The sequence below is a fragment of the Macrobrachium rosenbergii genome, chromosome 5 (genome assembly GCF_040412425.1).
Source record: "Macrobrachium rosenbergii isolate ZJJX-2024 chromosome 5, ASM4041242v1, whole genome shotgun sequence".
NCBI classification, from domain to species: Eukaryota; Metazoa; Arthropoda; class Malacostraca; order Decapoda; family Palaemonidae; genus Macrobrachium; species Macrobrachium rosenbergii.
The window spans coordinates 59761477-59778365 of NC_089745.1; the positions used below are offsets into that span (position 1 = coordinate 59761477).

At 42.8% G+C, this 16889-nt stretch overlaps 1 protein-coding gene across 7 annotated transcripts in view; it reads left to right on the forward strand.

Annotated features, from left to right (window-relative positions):
• Positions 1 to 16889, forward strand: part of LOC136838841 (N-acetylglucosamine-6-sulfatase-like) — a 106589-nt gene that overhangs the window by 65798 nt on the left and 23902 nt on the right. The window contains exons 4-7 of one of the 7 annotated variants that reach the window (XR_010853138.1): positions 12822 to 13040; positions 13243 to 14212; positions 14383 to 15288; positions 15646 to 15831. The exons of 5 other annotated variants lie outside the window; for them this stretch is intronic. The gene's annotated coding sequence lies outside the window, so the exon portion shown is untranslated. Of the gene's footprint in view, positions 1 to 12821; positions 13041 to 13076; positions 14213 to 14382; positions 15289 to 15645; positions 15832 to 16889 lie in introns of those variants that run through there. One more of the 7 variants, XR_010853137.1, reaches the window with a different exon arrangement.

Genomic DNA, 16889 nt, shown 5'->3' on the forward strand with positions numbered 1-16889 from the left:
TATGAGGAGCCAGGCAGTGAGGTATAATCAACCAGGAGAATAAGCAGAAAAGTAAATGAGGCAGGCGGGCGGGGAAAGGAAAGGACAAGGATATGATTAACTAAGGTGGGGAGATGACACTTCCCACAGCTATGGTAGAAAATTTCAGGGCTTGAGCGTTTTTAAATAGTGGCGTTTAAACACTAGAGGTGATTTCAACCCGTAAATTTAGATAACTCTGAAAAAGTCCATATTATGAAAGTAATTAATAGAAGTGGCAACTGCTCGAATATCATGAACCTTGGGAACTGAATCTGGGTTGGCCTGTTTAATGAAATATAAAATTTGTTGTCTTATAGCATTTAGTGAAAGAGTACCACCTTTCTCCTGATAAAAGAGGACCCGACTTACTCTGTGGAGTTCTTGAAAGGTAAGATTTAAGTGTATAAACTGGACATAAAGACTGGTCTTGAGGAAGGGGCACCACCTTCCAAGGAGACCACCTGTCCTGTGGGTCTTCGTTCTTAGCTAAAAATCTAGGGTCAGGGGAAAGGAGGACCTCTCCAGATGGGAGGAAGTTCACATAATTATCACCTCTAGTGAGAGCCGATAGCTCTGAGATTCTAGCACCTGAAGCCAAGCTAATCAAGAACAAAGTCTTCCTTAACAGATCCTGATAAGAGCAATGAAAGTTATCCATCTCTGATGCTAACTTAAGGACGTCATTGAGAAACCACGAACAGACTGTGGGCGTGATACTGGTCTCAGAATGAAGTGCATGCTCTGGGGATAGATGAAAAGTAGGAATCTGTGAGGTCGATTTTAAAGCCGTAAAGAAATACTTTCTTTAATGCTGACTTGATTGTGGTAATAGTGGCCGGAGCTAGGCCTTTCTCAAACAATGATCTAAAGAAGGAAACTCCTAAATTAGCTGTCATGATTTTGGCTTCAGATGCTTTTAGGAAGGAGGCTAATTTTTGACTGCTGAATCATATTGTCTAATAGTAGAATCTCTTTATCTGATTCTAAAAACAGAGTGTTGACAGGGTCAATGTTCGCTCCTTTTGAGCTGCGAATTTTATAAAGTCCATAAAACTAGGGCATTCTGAATTCTTGAGGAAGCTGACACAGTCTTGGTTTGTACTGTCTGAGTCAGAATGGGCTTGGGGAATCCGAAGACTCCAGGGCCCAGTTCCTGAAGAAGAGGGAACCAATTGCTCTTCGGCCAATAGGGAGCTACTAGGGCTAATTGACCTTTGAATGTCCTGAGTTTGTGTAAAACTTTCAGCAGTAAGTTTATTGGGGGAAAAGATAAATCTTCTCCCAATTGTTCCAATCTACTGTCATTGCGTCTATGGCGTTGAAGCCTGAGGTCCAGGTTGGGAGCCACATAACAGGGAGTTTGAAGTTGCTCTCCGTTGCAGAACAGATCCACTTGGAGGCCCGGAACCCGGCGGCAAATCCACTTGAAAGATTCCACGTCCAGGGACCACTCCGTCTCCAACGGAGCGTTCCTGGACAGGGAATCCGCCACCACGTTCCGTACCCCCGCTAGGTGGGTGGCTGACAGGTGCCAGCCGTGCTTGTTCGCCAGGGAGAAGATAGCAACCATTACTTGGTTTACTCGGCCTGATTTGGAGCCGCCCCTGTTGATGCAATGAACTACCACTGCGCTGTCCAATACCAACCTGATATGAATCCGGTTGGGGGCGGATTTTCTTCAGAGTTAGAAATACCGCCATAGCTTCCAGGGTGTTTATATGGAACTGCTGAAACATTGTGGACCACGTTCCTTGTACTTTTGTTTTGGTGAATATCCCCCAGCCGCTTAAGGAAGCGTCTGTGTGAACTACTAGTGCCGGAGGGGGAAATTGAAGCGGAACTGTATTGACAAGCCTTTGACCGAGGCCCAAGGTGCAACCTTGTCTTTAAGATTTGAGGGATAGAGGAGACCTTGTCTCTGAGCTTGACATTGGCTCGACTCCACCACACTCTGTTTATGTCTTTAACTTCGCTTTTAATAGCAGGTTTGTCACTGAGGCAAACTGAAGAGACCCAAGGACCCTTTCTTGGGACCGGCGGGATGCTGATGGATTTTTGAGAAATCTCCTGGTGAGAGATGCTATCTCTTTCCTCTTGGGAGGCGGAAGGGACAGCGTGTGAGATGACAGATCCCATTGGAGACCCAACCACTGAAACCGGGACTCCGGAGTCAGGCGGGACTTCTCTCTGTTCAGTTGGAAACCTGGAGCGACTCCAGGAAACTGATGACTATGGACGTGGCTTTCTGACACTCGAACTGTTGGTGCCCAAATTATCCAATCGTCCAAATATGCTGCTAGGGATATCCCTTGAGACCGGAGTTGCTGTACACCGTGTCCGCCAGCTTTGTGAATATCCTGGGCGCAATGTTCAGACCGAATGGCATGACCCTGAAGGAGTAGGCTTGATTCCCCGAGTCTGAAACCGAGGAACTGAGAGAAGTTCCGCGCAACTGGGACGTGATAATAAGCGTCTGAAAGATCGATAGAGGTGGTGACGGCTCCACGCGTGAAGTAGAGTCCGTGCCTGAGCTACCGTAAGCATGCGAAACTTGTCGCATTTTATGTAGAGATTTAGACGCGACAGATCCAGGATCACTCTTTGCTGATCGGAGTCTTTTTGGGAACAGTGAATAACCTGCCTTGAAACTTTAGGTGCCTTACTTTCTTTATTGCTCGTTTGTTGAGCAATTCTGTCACATAATCCTTTAGGATTGATGTCGGTGGCTGGTAAAACCTGGTTAGAGGAGGAGGGTTTTGATCCAGCTCCATCCTAGTCCTTTGGACACAATGCTGTGTGCCCAAGGGCTGAAGGTCCATTGGTCCCTGAACCAAAACAGGCGACCGCCTACCTGTGTTCTCTCAGTGGGAGGGGGGAGCGGGTTTATTCCCTACCACGTCCAGGTCTTCCCCTTGGGGTGGTGTTGGGCTTTCCTCTATGAGGGGCTTTGCCCCTTCCTCCCCTTGCAACCCTGTTAAGGCCGTGAAAGTAACCACGGCCTTCATATGTGGGGTTGTATGCAGGCCACATATGAGGGTGCAGCTGGTTGGACCAGCACATACTGTTGGGGGTGAGCCTTTGAAGTGGAAGGCTGTGCCACTGCCGAGACCGGGACGGCTTGGACTACCGCCTGATGGTGAGGCCTCTTATGCCTCCTGAAGCGTTTGCCTCCTCTCGATTGGGGGCCGGCCGATTCTGGGGTCTTACGCCAGTAGGCTGAAATGCCCCAGCGAGAACGAAGACTTTGGTTGGCCTGTAGCCTCGGCCATAACACTTGTGACCTCCTCTTCAGGGAAGAGGTTAGGTCCCCAGATCGAGCTTTTCACGAGCTTGTTGGGCTCGTGACGGATAGTTGCATCGGCGAAGATGAACTTCCTACATTCCAGTCTGGCCATGATGAATTCAGATAAGTCAGACTGGAAACCTGCCAGCAAGGACTTTGCCAAAACCTGAAAGAAGGCTCGTCCGAGCAGGAGACGGCCGTAGCTTCAGTAAGGCATACGGAGTTCAACGACCGGCTAACTTAACCCGAGCATCAAACTCCGCCTTTCAAAAGAGCTTCCGGCAGCTTGGGGAGCTGCTCGCTAAATTGTGAAAGGAGGCGCAGAGGGGTCCAGCTTCCCGACCGTGAAAGTGGCCGGGCGTCCACCAGAACTCATTACTTCCTGGGAATACCAGGGAAGTAGGGTCTGTCTCCCTTAGCTGAGGAACCGAATGCCGTCAAAGCACGCTCGGGCCGTAGCCAGAGCGACTTTTTGTCCAAACAAGGGGTGGGAAGGTCAACTCCCAGGGTGAACATGGTGAAGTTCCCCTTGAAAGGAGTCAACTTTGTTATCTGCCTGCCACTCCGTCAGAGTGCGCCAGGGAGAGCCGACTGAGCTTGGTCCCTAGGGACGATGACAGTCTCCCTAGGAACCTTGTCTGACCTAATCCAGGCTTCCTCCGTGAGTCTCACGGCCTGGGTAAGGGGGCAGGAGATCGGGGGAAGAACTCCAATTCCTCCAACCGTCTCGTGCCAAGACCATCAAGAGTCAGCTTGCCATCATGTTGGATGGCCCGGAGAGCGAACCGCCAAGGGTTTCCGACATCGAACGCGCGGGAGGTCCGCAGACGTCGGGGATAACATACTGTGGTTCGGCTGGGGGTGGGTGAGCCATTCCCGCCAGTATGTTATCATGACTGGCCAGCTTCTCGAAATCTCACTAAATCTTGAATCCAGGTCCTCCGTAAACCGTTTATAAGTTGGTTAGCAAAGGCCTCTGCATCGAAGCAGGTTGGCGAGGAGGGCTTGGTTTTGCAGCCCTCTTACTCGCGCCTTTGCTGGAGGAACCAGACTTGCTCCCGGAGGCTACAGGTCCTGAGACCTTAGCCTTCGACGGGGAAGGGCAATGCCTTCTTGGAAGACGAGGACTTGAAGCCCTTCGCCTTCCATGAAGTCTTCAACTTCAACTTGGGGATAGCAGATGGAGCTCTATCACCCAAGGAGGAAGGACTTCACAAAGCCTGCAAAAGGAAGAAACAGATGAAGCAGGGGAGTCAAATAAAGGGGGCCCGCCCCAACAACCTCACCTACCTCACCACTTACCACCTGGTCCTGCTCTACAGCCATTGGTTCTAGGTCCAGATTAATGGCGGCAACATCCTCCGAGACCTCAGCGTAGAGGATATCCGCTTGGGGTGGCTGGGTCTCATCCCGGATCTGCTGGATGATAGGGGTGGCCACATCTTCAGGCACTGCTGCCGCCACCCGTGCGCCCGGGGTAGAGTAAGTCCCTCAACCTAGCGTCGAGGACGTAGGGCTTCCCCGACGAACGTTCCTTCCAAACCCAGCCACCCAGGCCCGGAGGGATTCCAAGGCAGACTTCTTGGAAGTTTCGTCCGCCTGTAAGAAAAACCAACAATTAGCTAAGGACGAAAACCATTCCTGGAACCTCATAGACAATGTATAATATACAATATGAGGAGCAAAAGCAAGAGTAATGTAAAGACTGTCACTTACCAACTCATCCTGGACAGTTGTGCAGAGAGCAAAGCAAACCTCACAACCATCAGGGTGCCAAACAATCAGGTCATCCAGGCGGACCGCACAACCAGCGTGGGTCCGACAAACTTCGTGACCGTAGAAAGGAGGGAGGCGGTGCACCCGGCTCCTCACAGCGAACAGTCTGTAAGAAGAAACGTGATGAACCTCCCACCCTAAGCAAAATAAAGCTGGCGAGGCCGGGAAATTCAACCACAACCGGAATACTCCGGCGGAGAAGAACTCCCTATCATAAACTGGGCCAAAAAGCTCTAAATTACACAGAGTGGAAGGTAGGATTCCAGACCCGGAGTACTCCGGGAATGAAGAAAGAGAGACCAGGAACTAACCATAAGGGCTGCCAGTAAAATAACGGCGAAGACCCTGGTATAGGACCGGACTCACGAATTTATATATATAATAAATAAAGGAGAGTACTCCTGCAGATAACAGACTTATCTAAAAATAAAAACAATAACAAGTGATGGTAAGAACTGAAGAGGACGGAGGAACCGTTCCCCTATATGAAAAAAACCTTCCGCCCCACTTCCCCGCCGAGAAACAAGACGGTAAATGCTCATATGATCATAACATAGGGTGAAGCAAAATATACCTAGTAAACCGACGGGGAGAGAAATGAACAGTGACTCTAACACGTTCGAGTAAACAAACCACCAACCCCAATACAGCGATGCTGGGAACAATCTGGGAGGGAGCGAATCCTCAACCAACAAGAGAGTCCTGAACTCGGAGAAAACGCCATCTAGCGTCACCCCACACGAGTAGAGCAAGGCTGGAGAGGAGGAGGGGGGGTCCAAGGCAGGAGGAGGCTACCAGGAAGGAACAGGAGACGGGAGAAGCTCACCACTCAACTGCACCAACCTCCCAGACCATGAATCTTGGAGGGGCAATATGACTGGAAGCAACCAACCCGAAGCCCGACTCCTACCTAGGCGAAGCCTAATAGAGACCTAACCTTGGTATAGGCTAGGACGAGGAGTGTAAAAGGGAAGGGGGAAGCAACTGGGAGAGAAATTTTGAGCCGAGAACCAGCCGGGATCGAGAATGGCAGGCAAGGGGGCGACAGCCTAGAGGAAACACATCCAAAGAACTCGATTCCCCCAATTGGAGGAAGAGAACCAAGGGGCTCACTCTGCCCACCAAAAACGATCCCGGAGGAAAACAGCAACAAAACTCCCTCAACCTGAACTCCCCACCCAGGGCAAAGGGAAGGAAGCAACAAGCCTACTCTACCAGATAACCAACACTCACAAAAAAACTAAAATGTGCTCAACAGAGAGCGTAGCCTACCACGGGGGAGGCGGTTAGATCTGAGGCTGCCGCCAGCACCCGAGGTAAACCACTCAATAAAATAATAAAAACAATAAAATTAAAAATAAAACTACAAGAAAGCACCATCTTCAATCAAATTAATTAGCCTAGTAAGACCAAAACAATAGGAACCCAACTGGGGGGACCTAGACGGGCATCACTCCCAAAAGGCCAGTGGGCCAGTGATCGTAATTGATAAGAGGGGGAGCCACAAAGAACCCCAGGAAGGGAACCAATGGGGGCAAAATAACTATAACGACTATAAGGAGACTGACACCAACTGAAAAGAACAGAAGGAGGCAACCTCGCGAGAAATGGCTGGCTGGGGACGCCAACGACATAATAAGATCTCAATATTTATGAAAATACGAGACTATAACAGCCAAAAAATAGAACAAAACCCCACAAGAAGATGGTACTTAACTTGAAATGGTAAAGCTGCTCGACGCCATCGTTTAAAGCAGAAAAAATCCAAAAATGATGGAAGAGCACAAAAACAAACCAAGATTCACGTGCTAGAAAATGGAATGAGGTAGGTGGCGCTGGTGTCGCTACCCTGGCGGGTGTTTGGTGTATGGGGGTTTGTAACGGCTCACCGCTCTGTTCCGGGGGATTTTGATAGGGAGAGATCTTTCGGTAGGTTTCCGTGGTAGTGGTAATTCACTCACCCCTTCTTATACCGACGTTTCCTAGAAGGCGCTCGACTGGGGTAGTAACCCCAGCTTTCCTGAAAGCTCTTTTTCTCTGGTATATCTAGCAAGGTTATACCTAGAAAATGAGTGCTGTAATGGAATTTCACCGGCTGACACGGGACTGGACTCAGAAAATACCCTTTGTTCTTGCCTTGGAATGGTTGAAATTTGATGGTTGTTTGTGAAGATTGAACGCAGTCTTCCACAATCATTGATTTTAGTCAGATGATCATTTTGTTCCTTGGTGATGCCCGGAACAAGGGTATTATAGGTTGTCTGTCACATAGAGGTTGGTACACTGGTTGGCAGCTCCTAGAGGTCTTCAGCCCCTGAGTGGATCGCTGGACCTCTTAAGGAATACAGACATAATGAGGCGGAGTTTATTGAACTCAGCTTCCTTAATCCAATTCCATAAAACAATACCCTTTGTTCTTACCTTGGAATGGTTGAAATTTTATGGTTGTTTGTGAAGATTGAATGCAGTCTTCCACAATCATTGATTTTAGTCAGATGATCATTTTGTTCCTTGGTGGTGCCCGGAACAAGGGTATTATAGGTTGTCTGTCACATAGAGGTTGGTACACCGGTTGGCAGCTCCTAGAGGTCTTCAGCCCCTGAGTGGATCGCTGGACCTCTTAAGGAAAGCAGACAAAATGAGGGAGTTCATTGAAGTCAGCTTCCTTAATCCAGGTAAGGACCTTAAGTTGGTTTATTAACCCTTAAGCAAATTCCAACGATGTTGGCTGTCTCTGACCCTCCACCAAAGGTGTCAATCAGCTATATATATAACTACCAGGTAAGTTAGATGTTTAAAAATGATATTTTCATAATAAAATAAATTTTTGAACATACTTACCTGGTAGTTATATATAATTAAATTCCCACCCTCCTCCCCTCTAGAGACTAGGGGCATGGAAGATCTGAGGAATAGTTGGAATGGTTCCAGGTACCTGGGTAGAGGGCGCACAGGTGGTTCACCTGACTACCGATCGACGATTGCCGCGAGTTTTTGAAATTCTGCCGTGACGTCAGGGACTTAAGCTATATATATAACTACCAGGTAAGTATGTTCAAAAATTTATTTTATTATGAAAATATCATTTTTATCAGTGGAGAAACTGAAGAGGAGCATGACCTTAGATTCAGTAAAGTTGATATTCTGCAAGAGCATAATATTTGGATTAATAATAAAAAGTCCGCTGTCAAGGTATCTTCGTTGGAATATTTGGATTATCACATTTCTGGTGAAGGTGTCAGACCTTCTGCTAAAAAGGTTCACGCTATATTAGATGGCCATCTTCCATTTCTGTTGCAGAAGTTCAGTCATTTCTTGTTATGGTTACGTATTACTGTAAGTATATCCAGAAATTCTTTTAGTAAGTGTGCTCCCTTGTATGACCTGTTGAAAAGAATGCAAATTTCACATGGAGTAAATTGAACAAACTGCTTTTGAAACTGTGAAAAAAGATTTGGCTGAAAGTCCATTGGTATGTAATTATGATGGAGAAAGTTCATTGATTGTGGAAGTTGATGCTTCACCCAATGGATTTGGTGGTGTTTTGTTACAGAAAGTTTATGGGAAAGAGGTTCCTGTATATTTTGTGAGTAAAAAACTTACCTCAGCTGAACAGAATTACGCTCAGATAGATCGAGAAGGCCTTGCATTAGTTTTTGTTTTAAATAGATTTAGATATTTCTTACTTGGTAGGAAGTTTGAAGTTAGGACTGACCACAAACCATTACTTGGCTTATTTGGTAAAGGATGTCACATTCCACTTCAAGCCAATGCACATATTCAGTGTTGGGCTTTACTGTTATCTCAGTATGATTTTGACCTTGTCTGTAAGGCAGGCAGAGAGAATGTTGTGGCAGATCCACTTAGTAGGTTGCCTATTAATGATACTGAGATTCATAGGTTGCCCATTAAGGATAATACTAAGATTCATACCCCTGTTGAATATATTAAGCTGGTAGAATCAGTAGATTTTGATGATATTTCTTTTGAGGTTATACAGAAGTGTACTAGAGGGGATGAAGTTTTAAATCAAATCATTCAGTGTATTAAGTTTGGTTGGTTTAAAGGGGATTCAGGATTGTCTGAGTATGGCTCCGTGAAAACTGATCTTAGTTTATATGATGATGTAGTTCTGTATAGAAATAGAATTGTTCTACCTACTCTATTGAGGTGTAAAGTATTGGATCGCTTACATAGTGGTCATAATGGTATAAATGTCATGAAAGCAGAAACTAGGAATTGAATTTGGTGGCTTAAGATTGATCGAGATATTGCAGAGGTTACAAAGAGTTGTCATATTTGTTATATTAATTAGCAACCAAATCAAGCTCCTGTTCTTTCTTGGCTGTTACTGGTAAAGCGTGGTCTAGATTACATAGATTATGCTGGACCTGTGAATATTAAGTATTTTCTTTTGATTATAGAAACATTTTCTAAGTTTATGGATGTCCATGTTACTTCCTTAACCCTTAAACGCCGAGCCTCTATTTACAAAAACGTCTCCCGTGTGCCGGCGGCGTTCGGTGAGTTAGCGCTGAAGCGGAAAAAAAAGTTTTTTTAAAAAAATCACAGCATGCTTAGTTTTTAAGATTAAGAGTTCATTTTTGGCTCCGTTTTTTGTCATTGCCTGAAGTTTAGTATGCAACCATCAGAAATGAAAAAAAATATCATTATCATATAAATATTGGAATATATGACAGCGAAAAAAAAACTCTTATATAATTGTATACAAATCGTGCTGTAAGCACAACGGTTAAAGCTAATGAGTTAATTTTTTTTAGTTGTATTGTACACTAAATTGCGATGATTTTGGTATATAACAAATTGTAAAACGATCAAAGCAACACAGAGAAAATATTATCACAAAATGATGCATGAATTAAACATGCGGATGTAAAAAAATGTTTTTCAAAAATTCACCATAAATCGAAATATTGTGCTAGAGACTTCCCATTTGTTGAAAAATGAAGCTAATTGATTGAATATTACTAGACTGTAAGTGTTTTAGCTTACAATTGCAGTTTTCGACCATTTCGGTCGAGTTAAAGTTGACCGAAAGTCAAATTTTTTCTATTTATCGTGATTTATATGAAAATATTTCAAAACTGATAAAAGCTACAACCATGAGTTATTTTCTGTTGTATTGTACATGAAATTGCACACATTTTCATATATAAAACTTTATGTAACGACTAATATAAAATGGTGCAAATATTACGACAACGAGATGAAAGAATTTCTGAGATGTTCGGCTGAGTTACCGCGCAGACATAAGGAAAATGTTTTTTTCAAAAATTCACCATAAATCGAAATATTGTGCTAGAGACTTCCAATTTATTGCAAAATGAAGGTAAACGATTGAATATTACTAGAATGTAAGAGTTTTAGCTTACAAATTGCGTTTTTTACCATTTCGGTCGAGTTAAAGTTGACCCGAAGGTTGAAATTTTGGCAGTTATCGTGATTTATGTGAAAATATTTCAAAACTGATAAAAGCTACAACCATGAGCTATCTTCTGTTGTATTCTACATGAAAGTGCGCACATTTTCATATATAAAAGTTTATGTAACGACTAATGTAAAATGATGCAAACATTACGACAACATGACGAAAAGAATTTCTGAGATGTTCGGCCGAGTTACAGCTCCGCAGAGCGTAAGGAAAAAGTTTTTTTTTCAGAAGTTCACCATAAATCGAAATATTGTGCTAGAGACTTCCAGTTTGTTGCAAAATGAAGGTACATGATTGAATATTACTAGAATGTAAGAGTTTTAGCTTATAATTGCATTTTTGACCATTTCGGTCGAGTTAAAGTTGACGAAGCTTGAAATTTTGGCAGTTATCGTGATTTATATGAAAATATTTCAAAACTGATAAAAGCTACAACCATGAGTTATTTTCTGTTGTATTCTACATGAAAGTGCGCACATTTCCATATATAAAACTTTATGTAACGACTAATATAAAACAGTGCAAACATTACGACAATGTGATGAAAGAATTTCTGGCGGACGTAAGGAAAAGTTTTTCAAAAATTCACCATAAATCGAAATATTGTGCTAGAGACTTCCAATTGGTTGCAAAATGAAGGTATATGATTGAATATTACTAGAATGTAAGAGTTTTATCTTAAAATTGCGTTTTATGACCATTTCGGTCGAGTCAAAGTTGACCGAAGGTTGAAATTTTGGCAGTTATTGTGATTTATATGAAAATATTTCAAAACTGATAAAAGCTACAACCATGAGTTATTTTCTGTTGTATTGTACATGAAATTGCGCACATTTTCATATATAAAACTTTATGTAACGGCTAATATAGAACAGTGCAAAAATTACGACAAAATGACGAAAGAATTTCTGAAATTTTCGGCCGAGTTACTCTTGCTGGCATAAGAAAAAGTTTTTTCAAAAAATTCACCATAAATCGAAATATTGTGCTAGAGACTTCCAATTTGTTGCAAAATGAAGGTACATGATTGAATATTACTAGAATGTAAGAGTTTTAGCTTACAATTGCATTTTTCGACCATTTCGGTCGAGTCAAAGTTGACGAAGGTTGAAATTTTTTGTAGTCGATTTGCAGTACGCGTCCACTTGGCACCCAACAGACAATTTTAGTCGACGTATGATACGTCCAGTAGGCGTTTAAGGGTTAATGGCATCAAATGTTATTATCGAGTTGCTTAGGAAAATTTTCTAATTTTGGTATTCCAGACGAAATTGTATCAGATATCGCACCATATTTTGTTTTGGAAGATTAAGGCTTTTTTTATAAGAAAAATGGTGTAAGTCTTATAACTCTTGCACCATTTAACCCTTCATCAAATGGATTAGCTGAGCGAGCTGTGAGGAAGGCTTGAATACAGAAGGCTTGAGGAAGTTTAAGAGTGGATCTTTAAACACTATGCTTTGTAGATTCTTGTTCAATTATATAAAAAGTTCACATTCTAGTACTGGAAAGTCACCTACTGAACTATTGTTTGGTTGTTCCTTTAAAACAACCATTGAATCAGTTAAGGCCCACTGTAATAGAAATAGAGATTTTGAAGTTTTGTCAAAGAAATTGTTCTCACAGGAAACTCGTAAGTATAATGTTGGAGACGCAGTGTTTGCAAAAAATTTTGGAAAAGAAGAGCCCTGGGTTGAAGGAATGTCAGAAGTTTTAGGAGTAAGAAATTATCTTGTGCAAATTCATGATTTTGGAAATATGTTATGGAAGAGACACCATACCAATAAATGCCTAGTTTTACCAGTAATCTTGTTAATCCAACTAAGGATTCTTTCTCACGTTGTTTTTTCTAGTAGTGTAGATGAATCTTGTAACGATAATCTACCTGCAGCCTCAAAAGGTTGTGTAAAATCTGATAATGATGTACCATGTACCGTTTAAATGAATGAGAGGGATGAATCATGTGCACCCTATACTCCAGTTTTAAGGAGATCAAGCAGAGTTGTTAAACCCCCTGATAGACTGAATTTGTGAAGATTTATTTTTTGTTTCTGATGGGTTTTCTTGATGCTTATTGTTTAGTTTTATGTCTTATCGGAGGAGAAGGGACTGTTATGTATTAAGCCTTGTGTATTTTATTGTGCATATTGAAGCTCTGCTTGTGACTGGTGGAATGTGGGTTGTTGTGGTTTGGGCATTTGGAAGTCCCACCTATTTTGTAGGAAGTTGTAACCATACTATAAACATTAAACCCAATGTTTAGCCATCTGTATTCTTAACCCTGGACAGGTAGCCTTGTGCCATTTTAGACACACGCAGGTTGCGCAAAACCCATTTTTTCGTTGTGCGCAGCGTCCCCTTCAAGTAGGTGGACTCATTTTTCTGGAATAGCTAGTCTTTGTCGAGCTGACATGGAGAGTAGACGCGTGCGCGCTTGAGTCCGCCAAGAACACAGTATTTTCGGCGCCGAAAGTTTCTTTTGTGTATATTTCAGCACTACCTTACCTTGTGCAGGTAAGTAAAAGGTGATTTTCAATACTTTTGTAAAATTTATTGCTGCATCATTGTTATTTGGACTATAGTGATAATTTTCGGTGGAAATATTAACGGATGGTTGCTCTACATAGACCAACTGCCATTTTGGAGATTGCTCATGGCCAAGATGGTTTTTTTGGTACTTTTCTAATTTTCCATTTTTTCATGTTTGCAGGTTTCACCATGTCGAGAAGAAATTTCGTGAAGGAGGAGGACTACAATAAGCTGCTTTTTTCTGAGGATGACACCAGTGATGTGGAGGACCCCTCTGAGATTGTTATCGAAGCAGACAGGGTGTTTGATGACCTGCACGACGCCCACACGTGGGAGGATGTGGAAGCAGAAGAAGTCACTCATGAAGACTTGGAAGACGAGTTGGAATGCCTCGCACCCCAGGAGGACGAGCCTTCTACGTCGAGGGCTGCAACAGCTTTTGCCCTTCCCCTTAGCCCCTCTGAGTTACGAAGCAGGAAGAGGAGGAGAGGACCACTACATCCTGCAGCTGGTGAAGCCCTCAAGAAGTTACCACAAGACATATACAGAGGAAGGGACAAAACAGTGTGGCACTCAGAGCCAAACCCTGCCATGCCATCTATTTCAAGGAGTGACAACATTGAGGAGGGTGCTCCTACTACAAACACACTAACTGCTAAGACACCCTTGGAGGTGTTTTCGTTGTTCATGAACGACCCCTTGCTGGCAGAAGTGTGTATGCATACAGGTGACAAAATCACGTCCTTGCGTGATAAAGTGAAACACCAAAACAACCCCACCTTCAAAGACCTCCAACTCATGGAACTGAAGGCACTACTTGGTGTGCTTATCATGGCAGGGGCACGCAAGGACAACCACCTCACTACAGAAGAGATGTTCTCCCCCAGCATTAGGATGCCCCTTCTACAGGAGTGCCATGAGCAGCGGCGCTTTGCATTCCTCATGAGGTCCTTACGGTTTGATAATGCTGGCACAAGGACAGACCGTCTGAAGACGGACAAGTTCGCCCATATCAGGGAAGTTTGGAATACTGTCATCCGGCACTGCATAGGCAACTACTCTCCAGGGCCTCATCTTACTGTAGATGAACAACTGCTAGCCTTCAGGGGACGTTGCAGCTTCCGCATGTTTATTCCAAACAAACCAGCAAAGTAAGTAAATGTTTTCTTCTGTGAATATTTGTAAATATTTTGTATCATTAATTATCATTATCAGTAATACTTTTTGTTTTACAATTTTTCAACATTTCTGTTATTTCATTATAACAAATCTTTCAAGTTTTGATTTATAACTAATGTTAGTTTTCTTCTTTCCTCTTTAGGTATGGTATCAAATTGGTCATGGCTTGCGATGCAGAAACACATTATATGTGCAATTCAATCCCCTACTGTGGCAAGACCACTGGTGCTGACAGGGTCATATCGCTGGGGGAGTTTTTTACTACAGAGTTGGTCAAGCCCTTCAGGACGTCGGGGCGTGTTGTTACCACCGACAACTGGTTTACATCCCTGCCCTTAGCAAAGAGCCTGCAGAAATATGGGATGCACTTGGTAGGCACTATTAGTCCTAAACCCTACATGCCTCTGGAATTGCTAACATTTCCAATGGAGTTGGGACAGTCGGTTGCTGTCTACAACTATGAAGATAAAGCAACCCTGATGTGCCAACGTGTGAAGTCAACCAAGAGGATGCAGATTTTATCCACAGTCCACCATCAACCCACACTTGTGGAACGTCAGAAGACGCACATCCACATGTACTATAATGCAACCAAGGGAGGGGTCGACACTTTCGACCAGCTGTGTGCTGCCATGACCTGCAGCAGGAAGACCCGTAGGTGGCCCTTGTGTGTCTTCTTTGGCCTACTCAACATCTTGGTCAATAACGCCTTCATAATATATCAGCACCGACCAGAAAATGCCAAAGTTTCCCGAAGAAAATTTGCTATGGATTTGGCACTTGAACTTTGTCGTCCCTGGGCATTCAACCGCCTGCAGCAGAAGAGATATCTTCCAAGGGATGTCTCATCCCTGATTTGTTCTGTGTTTGAGGTGGAAGACATCACCGTTGTCGCAAATGAAGGCCAGGGACGCTCTGAAAAGCGGCAGAGATGCCATCTTTGCCCTTCCTCCTCTAATGCGAGATCAAGAATTCTGTGTAGCAACTGCAGGTAGCCAACCTGCGCCCACCACCTGCAGCATACCTGCGCTAAGCACTCTGCTTCCTGGTAAGTGTTCCCAAATTATTATTGCTATTGTCTATTGTTTATTTTATAATATATATTACATTTAAAAAATATTTAACATAAAAATAAAACCTTTTTAGCCATTTCATAACCATTTTTACATGAAAAATATTATGGCACTGGATGACACTGTGGTGCCATTCAAATTTGCCTGTTTTGATCCTTTTGTAGCTTTAAAATATTTTCTTTTATTTTTCCCATGATTTTAGATGCTTGCAGAATACTTATAAAAAATTTCATCCAAATCCATAAAGATTTAGTGGTAGAAAAAAAATTTTTTTATGCAAAGTTTTCTCTTGATTAAAAAAAAAAATGTACATATATTTCTCCTCTTTCCAGATTTTGCAGTTTTTGAGCTATCACAGCCTGACTAGTCTCAAAATGGTGCTCAACCCTTCAGATTTTCAAGCCTGCCTCGTATTTCTCAAGAATTCTGAACCTCAGGATACTCTTTTGTAGTATAAATGTATGTAATTTAATTTTGATACTTATTGTCAGATTTTGAATAAATAGGGTATTGTTTTTATTACTAGAGTTTTTTCTCCTACACCAGTAGAAAGAAGAATACTTGCTCAGTAGTTTAAAAAAAAAAAAAAATTGGTCCCATACGACTCGAGTAGTCGACGGCCAAAGTTCGTGTGTCTAAAAGTACACTACCCTACCTGTCGTGTGACAGGTTTCCGAGGCTACCTGTCCAGGGTTAACCCTCTACCTTGGGCCACCATGTAATACATAGGTTTTGTAAGTTTGTTGTGCTTGAACTTGATAATATAAGTGCTTCACATTCCCATAATGCTAGATTGAGAAAAAAGATACAGTCGATCACTGGTAAATGCGGGGGATGTGTACTGCTATCCCCCTCAAATAGCTCAAATCTGCAAATACATAAAACCCCTCTAAAAATACTTATACTAACTGCCTATTTTGGTAGTTCAAAACACCAAAAACCCTCTAAAAATGCTTATACCTGAATACTTTAATAGTTTTATTACAAAAAGTGCATTTACTCACGAAAATTATATGAAAATACAGTAATCTGTGAATATTTCTCTGTGAAAAATGCCGTGAATAGGTGAATTTTCTGCAAATAATTTGTATATATGTTCCACAGAGAAATCTGCGAATAGGTGAAGCCATGAGTCTGGAACCGCGATTAGTGGGGGCTGTCAACTGTAGTTGCAATTGTTTCAAAAGAATTAGTGATAAATGTTGATATTCATTAAGGATCAGTAGTTATGGAAGTACCAACAAAGAAGTGCAGAATACGGGTCCCTGGGAGCTGTCTTTTGCAGATGACCTAGTGTCAACAGCAGGTTGTGAGGCAGAAGTGGCTGAAATTTTTCAAAGGTGGAAGAGTTAAATGGATAGGAAAGAACTGAAAATCAGTACAGTATAAGGAAATGAGTGCATGGTGACTGGAAAGAAAGCAAAGGAAAAGTACTATCATGGGATTGCCCATGTGGTTGTAGTGGGAAAGATGCAAGCTGAACTCGATTGTGTACCAGATGTAATAGATTGTGTTACAGGAGGTGCTCAGAACTACAAAATATTCTTGAGTAAGAGGTTTTCAATGTGAAAGAGGT